An 11730-nucleotide genomic window follows, 5' to 3' on the forward strand; every position below is an offset into this window, starting at 1 on the left:
CCACCGCAAGGCGTCCTACCGCCAGTCCCAGCCCCTGTGCCTTGGGGTGCCTCCCCGATGCTCTTCACTGAGTGTCCCGGGGGCCCGAACCATTTCCTTTGAAAAAATTAAATGTCCAACCTACAGGTGGTGTAGCTTGCTTAACAGCTGGAATAATCCGCTGACTAGCAGACACTGCTACTAGGCACAAAGTATTTCCTGGGCTAGATGCAGTTAAAAATTTGTAATTAGATACTCTCGTTGGATGCTGAGAAAGCATTCCATAGAGTCTCCTGGCACGCCATATATTATTCTCTTAAAAAGCTTGGGGTAGGGGTACACTAGCAGAAACTGCTCCAGTGGGCCAAACAATACATGAAGACTGACTTCAAAACTGTTTTGTTCACCGATGAGTGCCGTGCAACGCTCGATGGTCCAGATGGATGGAGTGGAGGATGGCTGGTTGATGGACACCCCATGCAAACACGGCTACGGCGCCAACAAGGAGGAGGTGGAGTAATGTTTTGGGCTTGAATCATGGGGAGAGAGATTGTCGGCCCCTTTAGGATCCCTGAAGGGGTAAAGATGAACTCCATAATGTATGTGGAGTTTCTCAAACAGCACTTCCTGCCATGGTTCAAGAAGAAGAACCGGGTATTCCGCAGCAAGATCATTTTCATGCATGATAATGCACCGTCTCATGCTGCACATAAGACATCTGCATCTCTGGCTGATATGTGCATAAAAGGGGACAAACTTATGGTGTGACCCCCATGCTCCCCTGACCTCAACCCCATTGAGAACCTCTGGAGCATCATCAAAAGGAGTGTCTATGATGGCGGGAGGCAGTTCACATCTAAGCAACAGCTCTGGGAGGGTATTCTGTCCTCATGCAAAGCAATTGAAGCAGAAACCATCCAAAACCTGACAAATTCAATGGACGAGAGAGTTCAGAAGCTCCTTTCGAACAAGGGGTCCTATGTGCAAATGTAACATCACCTAGAATAAAGTTTTGAGTTGAAAACTGTTTGATTTCAGTTTCCAATAACCTGCTAATGCTTATAATTTCAAAAATGACCATTTTTTTGCTCTATATTAACTTGAAAAGGTTGATCGAAGAGTGTGGGGGATCTAAGAGTGTGGCAACCCAGTAGTCAGGATTATTTCTAATTCTGACAATCTGAAGGTCATGTTGCAGGTAGTGCAGCAAGAAGGCACTCATGTGTCTTGCGCATCTATGAGCCCCAAAATTATTTTCCATGCTAGATGGAGCTAAACATTATTATTAATTTGAAAGCTGATGGAGTTTATTATAGATGGCCTAATAGAATCAGTACTACAAACTGCTACAAGGCCCAAATTATTTTCCAGCCAAGATACAGATAAACATGATTAGTAATTTGAAATCTGGTGGAGTTTAGTATAGATGGCCTAATAGAATCAGTACTGCACACTGCTACAAGGTCCAAATTATTTTCCAGCCAAGATACAGATAAACATGATTAGTAATTTGAAATCTGGTGGAGTTTAGTATAGATGGCCTAATAGAATCAGTACTGCAAACTGCTACAAGGCCCAAATTATTTTCCAGCCAAGATACAGATAAACATGATTAGTAATTTGAAATCTGGTGGAGTTTAGTATAGATGGCCTAATAGAATCAGTACTGCACACTGCTACAAGGCCCAAATTATTTTCCAGCCAAGATACAGATAAACATGATTAGTAATTTGAAAGCTTAAAATGGTTGGTGAGGTGATTTTAACAAATCATCAAGCTTTTACTCTCCCCAGGATGACACTGGGGTAGAAAAGTCGTTTCGGATCCATGATTTGTTCATCTTTGTGATCGTGAGTCTGTCTACATTATCAGTGGAGAGCCGCGTGCGCTTATCTGTCAGCACGCTGGCTGCGGGGCATGACAAGATCTCCAAGGCGTAAGTGGCGAGCTCCGGCCATTTATCCAGATTGGAAGCCCAAAAAGAGCAAGGGTCCAGTGACACAGTCATGGCTTCAATGTTTACTTGGAGATACTCCTGTACCATCATCTCTAGGCGTTGACTATGTGTCAAACTTCTTGTCTCCTGTGGCATTGCAAAGTGGTGAAATGATTCCGCAAAATTGATGTTACCAGCAGATACTGTGTTTCTGTTACATTTTGAGTGCTGAACACTCGACGGTCCCACTGTTGGCAAGTTGGAACTGTGAGATTCACTACGTGCACCACTAGTGTTTTGTGGAAAAGCACATGTAAGATTCTGCAACAGTCTCTGCTGATACTCCTGCATGCGTGCATCTCTTTCTATGGCAGGAATAATTTCTGCAAATTTACTTTTGTACCGGGGATCTAACAGTGTGGCAACCCAGTAGTCAGGATTATTTCTAATTCTCACAATTCGAGGGTCATGTTGCAGGTAGTGCAGCAAGAAGGCACTCATGTGTCTTGCGCATCCAGGAGCACCAAGTCCCTGTTGTGTTGGTGGCGAGGTAACAATCATGCTTCCTTCCTCTGCCCTCTCCCCCCCAACCTCGCACAACAGAAATGTGATCAAGGTCTCCCTCATCTGATGAGTCTTCCATCAGTCGTCCTCCACTTCTTCTGGGCTCCTGCACCTTCCTCACTAGTTTGGCTGCTACCATGCGCCCTGGTAAAACTATCTCCCCCACCCTCACATGCTTGCCGCCTTGGTGCTGCCGACCGTCTGGACCTTGCAGATGTTAGCCCTTCCGCATACAACTCCTCCTCCTCTACTTCCTCCACCTCCTCTTGTGCCACCACCTGCTCCGAATTCTGTTTAACCTGTGCTCCAGCATGTAAATCACCACAATAGTCATGCTGATAATGGCATCGTTAGCACTAAACATCTTCGCCGCCATTTCAAAACTGTGCAGAAGGGTGCATAAGTTCCTGATCTGAGACCACTCCTCCATCGTGATTTGCCCCACCTCTGGATCTCGTTGGCCCAGGCTATACGTCAGAACTTATTGCACCAGGGCTTGTCGGTGCTGCCACAGTCGCTGCAACATGTGCAGAGTTGAATTCCACCGGTTAGGCACATCTCATTTTAGCCGGTGAAGTGGCAGGCCCAACGACTTCTGTAGAGATGTAAGTCGCTGAGCAGCGGGATGCGAACGGCGGAAGTGAGCACACAGCAACCGTGCCCTCTGCAGAAGGCCATCTAGTCCGGGATAGTGGGCTAAAAATTGCTGGACAACCAGGTTCAACACGTGAGCCATACAAGGCACGTGTGTGACATTGCCCTGGCGAAGGGCCGCACCCAAGTTTGCAGCATTGTCGCACAAGGCCTTCCCTGGTTTCAGGTCCAATGAAGACAACCATTCATGAAACTGGTTCTCCAGAGCTGACCACAACTCCTCAGCTGTGTGACTCACATTTCTCAGACATTTCAAAGTAAAAACTGCCTGATGACGTTGAGCCCTGCTGCCAGCATAGTAAGGAGGTGTGCAGGATCCCTTCTGCGCAGTTAGAAAGCTTGTGGCATGACCAGACAGGCTTTGGGTGCAGGTGGAGGACCGAGAGGGGGTTGAGGAGGCAGAAGCAGTGGAGGAACTTCGAGATAAAGAGGATTGATGCACAACTCGTGGGGACGGCAAGACTTGGACAGCAGCCCCTTGTCCTGCTGTCACCATAGTTACCCAGTGCCCAGTCAGCGACATGTAACGCCCCTGTCCATGGCTACTCGTCCAAGTGTCTGTGGTGAAATGCACCCTGTCACACACAGAGTTTCTCAAAGAAGCGGTGATGTTGTGTGCGACATGCTGGTGGAGCGCAGGTACACCTTTCCTGGAGAAGTAGTGCCGACTGGGCATCTGGTACTGGGGCACTGCGACGGACATAAGGTCTCGAAAATCCTCTGTGTGCACCAGGCAGAAAGGCAGCATTTCTGTAGCCAAGAGCTTGCAGATGGTGAAATTCAACCTCTTAGCTTTCTCATGGCTAGGAGGAAATGGTCTTTTACTTGTCCACATCTGAGGGACTGAGGGCTGGCTGTTGTGCTTAGACGGAGTTGAGAAGGGTGTCCCCGGCAAACTGCCGGTCTGTGAGGAAGATGCAGGCGGACATGTTAGGTTGCCTTGATCCAAAGGTGGTGCTATCGATGTCGGACAGCGCTCAACACCAGCTGGTGTTTCCACCTCCAAATTAAATGATGACCTGCCAATCACGCTGGCTGTTGTGGGTAAAGAGGTGGCAGGTCTGCGTCCCAAAACAGGTGTGACTGCTGTCCCCCCAGTCACAGAGGATGAAGAGGCCGCGGATGCACAAGATGGGGCAGACAGTGGCTGGCCCAGCCGGCTAGGCCGCATTGTAGCACAGTGAGCTTCCCACTGCAACTTATGCTTCATATCCATGTGCTGGTTCATGCATGAAGTACTCAAACTATGTATTTTTTGGACTCTACTTAGCTTTTGCTGACAAATGTTACAGATAACACGAGTTGGGTCATCCTTATCGATCTGAAAAAATGCCCAGGCTATGCAAGGCTTAGCACCCATGCGACCTGAAGAGCCACCACGACTTGTGGTCAGAGGCAGAGTTGTGTTTGAGGATGCAGTTGTTGACGTGTTTCCAGTACTACGTCTCTGTCAAGGAAGGCACAACCTGACCTCGTCGTCACTAGCATCCTCCTCCACCTCCTCTGCTGACCTCATCGACTGGCTGACTGTGGGTTGACAGTAAGTGGGATCTCCAACCTCATCATCATCACCCTGTGTGTTATCACACCCGTCGTCCTCAGTGCCAACCTCTTCCTGCCCTGACAAAAAACTAAAGTTGTCGCTCCAATCAGGTATTTGAGTCTCATTATCATCTTCCTCATTGTCTCCACCAACAGGAGTTACAGTTTGGGAACGAGGGTCTACATTATGGTCAGAACCTTCTGCGTCTGGTCCTGGATCCGACTCATAAAGATTCTGCGCATCAGTGCAGATCATTTCCTCGTCTGGATTCACAGAAGCTCTGGAGCCGACCTCTGATTCCCAGGCTATAGTATGAGTAAACAGCTCTGCAGACTCAACCATCTGTTCTACCCCATACTCAGACGGGTAGCTGGAGACTTGGGAGCTGTGAAGAAGCAAGTGCGATTGGGGTGACACCTCTGAGGACTGGAGTATTTGTGATGTTGAAGTTGAGGTGGAGGAGAGCCCACTTAAAGGAGCACTTGATATCCGTTGAAGCACCTGCTGTTTTTGTGCCTCATCTGGAATTTGTAGCGATTGGCGTGACCGTAAGAAAGGGATCTTATCACATTGTCCGCTAAAAGAAGACATCTTAGTTTGGCTGGAAGATGGTCTTTCTTCTGCAGATGTTACTGTTGCTTTAACACCTACCCCACGGACACAACCTTTTTTTCCCTTCCCAACACGCCTATTCCCCTTTCCACCAGCAGCAGGCCTTTTTCCACTCATTTTGGTGGTTAACTAATTGATAACTCTGGAGTTGTTTGCACAAAAAACAATGGATGGGAACCGAGCAGAGCTGAGTGGCCAAACCGTGGTATTAGCCCAAAAGTATTGGCTGGGTTAGATGCAGATAAAAATGATTTTGAATTTGCAACCTGGTGGAGGTTAGTATAGATGGACTAATAGAACAAGTCCCACACACTGCTACAAGCCGAAATATTTTTTCAGAGCTAGATGCAGATAAAAATTATATTGAATTTGCAACCTGGTGGAGGTTAGTATAGATGGACTAATAGAACAAGTCCCACACACTGCTACAAGCCGAAATATTTTTTCAGAGCTAGATGCAGATAAAAATTATATTGAATTTGCAACCTGGTGGAGGTTAGTATAGATGGACTAATAGAACAAGTCCCACACACTGCTACAAGCCGAAATATTTTTTCAGAGCTACATGCAGATAAAAATTATTTTTAATTTGCAACCTGGTGGAGGTTAGTATAGATGGACTAATAGAACAAGTCCCACACACTGCTACAAGCCGAAATATTTTTTCAGAGCTAGATGCAGATAAAAATTATATTGAACTTGCAACCTGGTGGAGGTTAGTATAGATGGACTAATAGAATGATGCTATGCCCAAAAGGTTTTACTTCACTAGGTGCAGTAAAAAAAATTGTATTCTATACACAGGTGGTGTAGCTTGCAACACAGATAGGCTACTCCACTGACTAACACACACTGCAAGAGGCCAAAAAGGATTTGCTTTGCAAGATTTAGCCAAATGCTGTGAAAAAACTCGCACAGCACTGGCACAGACCTGCCTGGCAAAAAGTGATAGGAACTGATGTAACCTAGCCCTCAAAATGACTGCAATTACAATTAGTCTTTACTCCCAACCTATCTATTTACGAGCACAGACCTGCCTGATAAAAGTCGTAGGAAATGATGTAACCTAGTCCTCAAAAAGACTGCAATCACAACTATTCCCTACTCTCAAGCTATCTGTAGATTTGTGCGAAAATTGGCTTGAAATTAACACTGAAAGTATAGCGCACACAGCAACAGCGGTGCCGTCTAACACTCAGCTGCAGCAGTGAGAAAATGGTGGCGACGGGGAAAATGGCTGGGTCTTATAGGGCAAGGACATGTGACATACACTGCCAATGACAGAGCTAGATGCTCAAATTCGAGCTGTTTTGGGCGGTGTTAGAGCCGTTCGGCGAACACGAACTATTTGAAAAAAATTCGGCTGTTCGAGGTTATGTTCGATAACTGTTTGTGCACCAAAATCATAACTGGATTTTTTCTCAGTAATGCTGAAAATTAATGTTAATATGCAGTTTGAGTGTACAGTGGGGCGGGGGGAGGGGCAGGGGATGGATCTCTGCAGGAATAATGAAGATCTCCATTTTTTTTTCTCTTTCCTGCATTTACAGTGGGGAGGTGCAGTCTGTCAGCCTATCAGCAGCGCACACACGGAGCGAAGTGCTTTTTTTCACACAAGCAAGGGCATGTGTCATTGGCAGTGTATGTCACATGTCCTTGCCCTATAAGACCCAGCCATTTTCCTCGTCGCCACCATTTTCTCACTGCGGCACCGCTGTTGCTGTGTGCGCTATACCTTGTTAATTTAAAGCCAATTTTCGCACAAATCTACAGATAGCTTGGGAGTAGGGAATAGTTGTGATTGCAGTCCTTTTAAGGACTAGGTTACAGCATTTCCTACGACTTTTATCAGGCAGGTCTGTGCTCTTAAACAGATAGGTTGGGAGTAAAGACTAATTGTAATTGCAGTCCTTTTCAGGACTAAGTTAGATTAGTTCCTATCAGTTTTTGCCAGGCAGGTCTGTGCCAGTGCTGTGCAAGTTTTTTTCACAGCATTTGGCTAAATCTAGCAAAGCTAATCCTTTTTGGCCTATTGCAGAGTGTGTTAGTCAGTGGAGTAGCCTATCTGTGTTGCAAGCTACACCACCTGTGTATAGAATACCAATTTTTTTACTGCACCTAGTGAAGTAAAACCTTTTGGGCATAGCATCATTCTATTAGTCCATCTATACTGACCTCCATCAGGTTGCAAATTAAAAATAATTTTTATCTGCATCTAGCTCTGAAAAAATATTTGGCCTTCTAGCAGTGTGTGGGACTTGTTCTATTAGTCCATCTATACTGACCTCCATCAGGTTGCAAATTAAAAATAATTTTTATCTGCATCTAGCTCTGAAAAAATATTTGGCCTTCTAGCAGTGTGTGGGACTTGTTCTATTAGTCCATCTATACTGACCTCCATCAGGTTGCAAATTGAATATAATTTTTTTCTGCATCTAGCTCTGAAAAAATATTTGGCCTTCTAGCAGTGTGTGGGACTTGTTCTATTAGTCCATCTATACTGACCTCCATCAGGTTGCAAATTAAAAATAATTTTTATCTGCATCTAGCTCTGAAAAAAATATTTGGCCTTCTAGCAGTGTGTGGGACTTTCTCTATTAGTCCATCTATACTGACCTCCATCAGGTTGCAAATTAAAAATAATTTTTATCTGCATCTAGCTCAGAAAAAATATTTGGCCTTCTAGCAGTGTGTGGGACTTGTTCTATTAGTCCATCTATACTGACCTCCATCAGGTTGCAAATTAAAAATAATTTTTATCTGCATCTAGCTCTGAAAAAATATTTGGCCTTCTAGCAGTGTGTGGGACTTGTTCTATTAGTCCATCTATACTGACCTCCATCAGGTTGCAAATTAAAAATAATTTTTATCTGCATCTAGCTCTGAAAAAAATATTTGGCCTTCTAGCAGTGTGTGGGACTTGTTCTATTAGTCAATCTATACTGACCTCCATCAGGTTGCAAATTGAATATAATTTTTTCTGCATCTAGCTGTGAAAAAATATTTGACCTTCTAGCAGTGTGTGGGACTTGTTCTATTAGTCCATCTATACTGACCTCCATCAGGTTGCAAATTAAAAATAATTTTTATCTGCATCTAGCTCTGAAAAAATATTTGGCCTTCTATCAGTGTGTGGGACTTGTTCTATTAGTCCATCTATACTGACCTCCATCAGGTTGCAAATTGAATATAATTTTTTTCTGCATCTAGCTCTGAAAAAATATTTGGCCTTCTACCAGTGTGCGGGACTTGTTCTATTAGTCCATCTATACTGACCTCCATCAGGTTGCAAATTAAAAATAATTTTTATCTGCATCTAGCTCTGAAAAAATATTTGACCTTCTAGCAGTGTGTGGGACTTGTTCTATTAGTCCATCTATACTGACCTCCATCAGGTTGCAAATTAAAAATAATTTTTATATGCATCTAGCTCTGAAAAAATATTTGGCCTTCTAGCAGTGTGTGGGACTTGTTCTGTTAGTCCATCTATCCTGACCTCCATCAGGTTGCAAATTGAATATAATTTTTTTCTGAATCTAGCTCTGAAAAAATATTTGGCCTTCTAGCAGTGTGTGGGACTTGTTCTATTAGTCCATCTATACTGACCTCCATCAGGTTGCAAATTAAAAATAATTTTTATCCGCATCTAGTTCTGAAAAAATATTTGGCCTTCTAGCAGTGTGTGGGACTTGTTCTATTAGTCCATCTATACTGACCTTCATCAGATTGCAAATTAAAAATAATTTTTATCTGCATCTAGCTCTGAAAAAATATTTGGCCTTCTAGCAGTGTCTTCGACTTGTTCTATTAGTCCATCTATACTGACCTCCATCAGGTTGCAAATTGAATATAATTTTTTTCTGCATATAGCTCTGAAAAAATATTTGACCTTCTAGCAGTGTGTAGGACTTGTTCTATTAGTCCATCTATACTGACCTCCATCAGCTTGCAAATTAAAAATAATTTTTATCTGCATCTAGCTCTGAAAAAATATTTGGGCTTCTAGCAGTGTGTGGGACTTGTTCTATTAGTCCATCTATACTGACCTCCATCAGGTTGCAAATTGAATATAATTTTTTTCTGCATCTAGCTCTGAAAAAATATTTGGCCTTCTAGCAGTGTGTGGGACTTGTTCTATTAGTCCATCTATACTGACCTCCATCAGGTTGCAAATTGAATATAATTTTTTTCTGCATCTAACCCAGACAATAGTTTTGGCCTAATACCACAGTTTGGCCACTCAGCTCTGCTCGGTTCCCATCCATTGTTTTTTTGTGCAAACAACTCCAGAGTTGTGAATTAGTTAACCACCAAAATGAGTGGAAAAAGGCCTGCTGCTGGTGGACAGGGGAATAGGCGTGTTGGGAAGGGGAAAAAAGGTTGTGTCCGTGGGGTAGGTGTTAAAGCAACAGTAACATCTGCAGAAGAAAGACCATCTTCCAGCCAAACTAAAATGTCTACTTCTTTTAGCGGACAATGTGATAAGATCCCTTTCTTATGGCCACGCCAATCGCTACAAATTCCAGATGAGGCACAAAAACAGCAGGTGCTTCAACTGATATCAAGTGCTCCTTTAAGTGGGCTCTCCTCCACATCAACTTCAACATCACAAATACTCCAGTCCTCAGAGGTGTCACCCCAATCGCACTTGCTTCCTCACAGCTCCCAAATCTCCAGCCGCCCGTCTGAGTATGAGGTAGAACAGATGGTTGAGTCTGCAGAGCTGTTTACTCATACTATAGCCTGGGAATCAGAAGTCGGCTCCAGCGCTTCTGTGAATCCAGACGAGGAAATGATCTGCACTGATGCCCAGAATCTTTATGAGTCGGATCCAGGACCAGACGCAGAAGGTTCTGACCATAATGTAGAGCCTCATTCCCAAACTGTAACTCCTGTTGGTGGAGACAATGAGGAAGACGATGATGAGACTCAAATACCTGATTGGAGTGACAACTTTAGTTTTTTGTCAGGGCAGGAACAGGTTGGCTCTGAGGACGACGGGTGTGATAACACACAGGGTGATGATGATGAGGTTGGAGATCCCACTTACTGTCAACCCACAGTCAGCCAAGAGATGAGGTCAGCAGAGGAGGTGGAGGAGGATGCTAGTGACGACGAGGTCAGGTTGCGCCTTCCTGGACAGAGACGTAGTATTGGAAGCACGTCAACAACTGCATCCTCAAACACAACTCTGCCTCTGACCACAAGTCGTGGTGACTCTTCAGGTCGCATGGGTGCTAAGCCTTGCATAGCCTGGGCATTTTTTCAGATCGATAAAGATGACCCAACTCGTGTTATCTGTAACATTTGTCAACAAAAACTAAGTAGAGGCCAAAAAATACATAGTTTGAGTACTTCATGCATGAACCGGCACATGGACATGAAGCATAAGTTGCAGTGGGAAGCTCACTGTGCTACAATGCGGCCTAGCAGGCCGGGCCAACCTCCGTCTGCCCCATCTTGTGCATCTGCGGCCTCTTCATCCTCTGTGACTGGGGGGACAGCAGTCACACCTGTTTTGGGACGCAGACCTGCCACATCTTTACCCACAACAGCCAGCGTGATTGGCAGGTCATCATTTTCTTTGGAGGTGGTAACACCAGCTGGTGTTGAGCGCTGTCCGACATCGATAGCACCACCTTTGGATCAAGGCAACCTAACATGTCCGCCTGCATCTTCCTCACAGACCGGCAGTTTGCCGGGGACACCCTTATCAACCCCGTCTAAGCACAACAGCCAGCACTCGGTCCCTCAGATGTGGAGAAGTAAAAGACCATTTCCTCCTAGCCATGAGAAAGCTAAGAGGTTGAATTTCACCATCTGCAAGCTCTTGGCTACAGAAATGCTGCCTTTCTGCCTGGTGGACACAGAGGATTTTCGAGACCTTATGTCCGTCGCAGTGCCTCAGTACCAGATGCCCAGTCGGCACTACTTCTCAAAGAAAGGTGTGCCTGCGCTCCACCAGCATGTCGCACACAACATCACCGCTTCTTTGAAAAACTCTGTGTGTGACAGGGTACATTTCACCACAGACACTTGGACGAGCAGGCATGGACAGGGGCGTTACATGTCGCTGACTGGGCACTGGGTAACTATGGTGACAGCAGGACAAGGGGCTCCTGTCCAAGTCTTGCCGTCCCCACGAGTTGTGCGTCAATCCTCTTTATCTCAAAGTTCCTCCACTGCTTCTGCCTACTCAACCACCTCTCGGTCCTCCACCTGCACCCAAAGCCTGTCTGGTCATGCCACAAGCTTTCTAACTGCGCAGAAGGGATCCTGCACACCTCCTTACTATGCTGGCAGTAGGGCTCAACATCATCAAGCGGTTTTTATTTTGAAATGTCTGGGAAATGTGAGTCACACAGCTGAGGAGTTGTGGTCAGCTCTGGAGAACCAGTGTCATGAATGGTTGTCTCCACTGGACCTGAAACCAGGGAAGGCC

Source organism: Phyllobates terribilis, unplaced genomic scaffold, assembly GCF_046119375.1.
Source record: "Phyllobates terribilis strain yellow unplaced genomic scaffold, ASM4611937v1 Scaffold_2__4_contigs__length_985480577, whole genome shotgun sequence".
NCBI lineage: Eukaryota > Metazoa > Chordata > Amphibia > Anura > Dendrobatidae > Phyllobates > Phyllobates terribilis.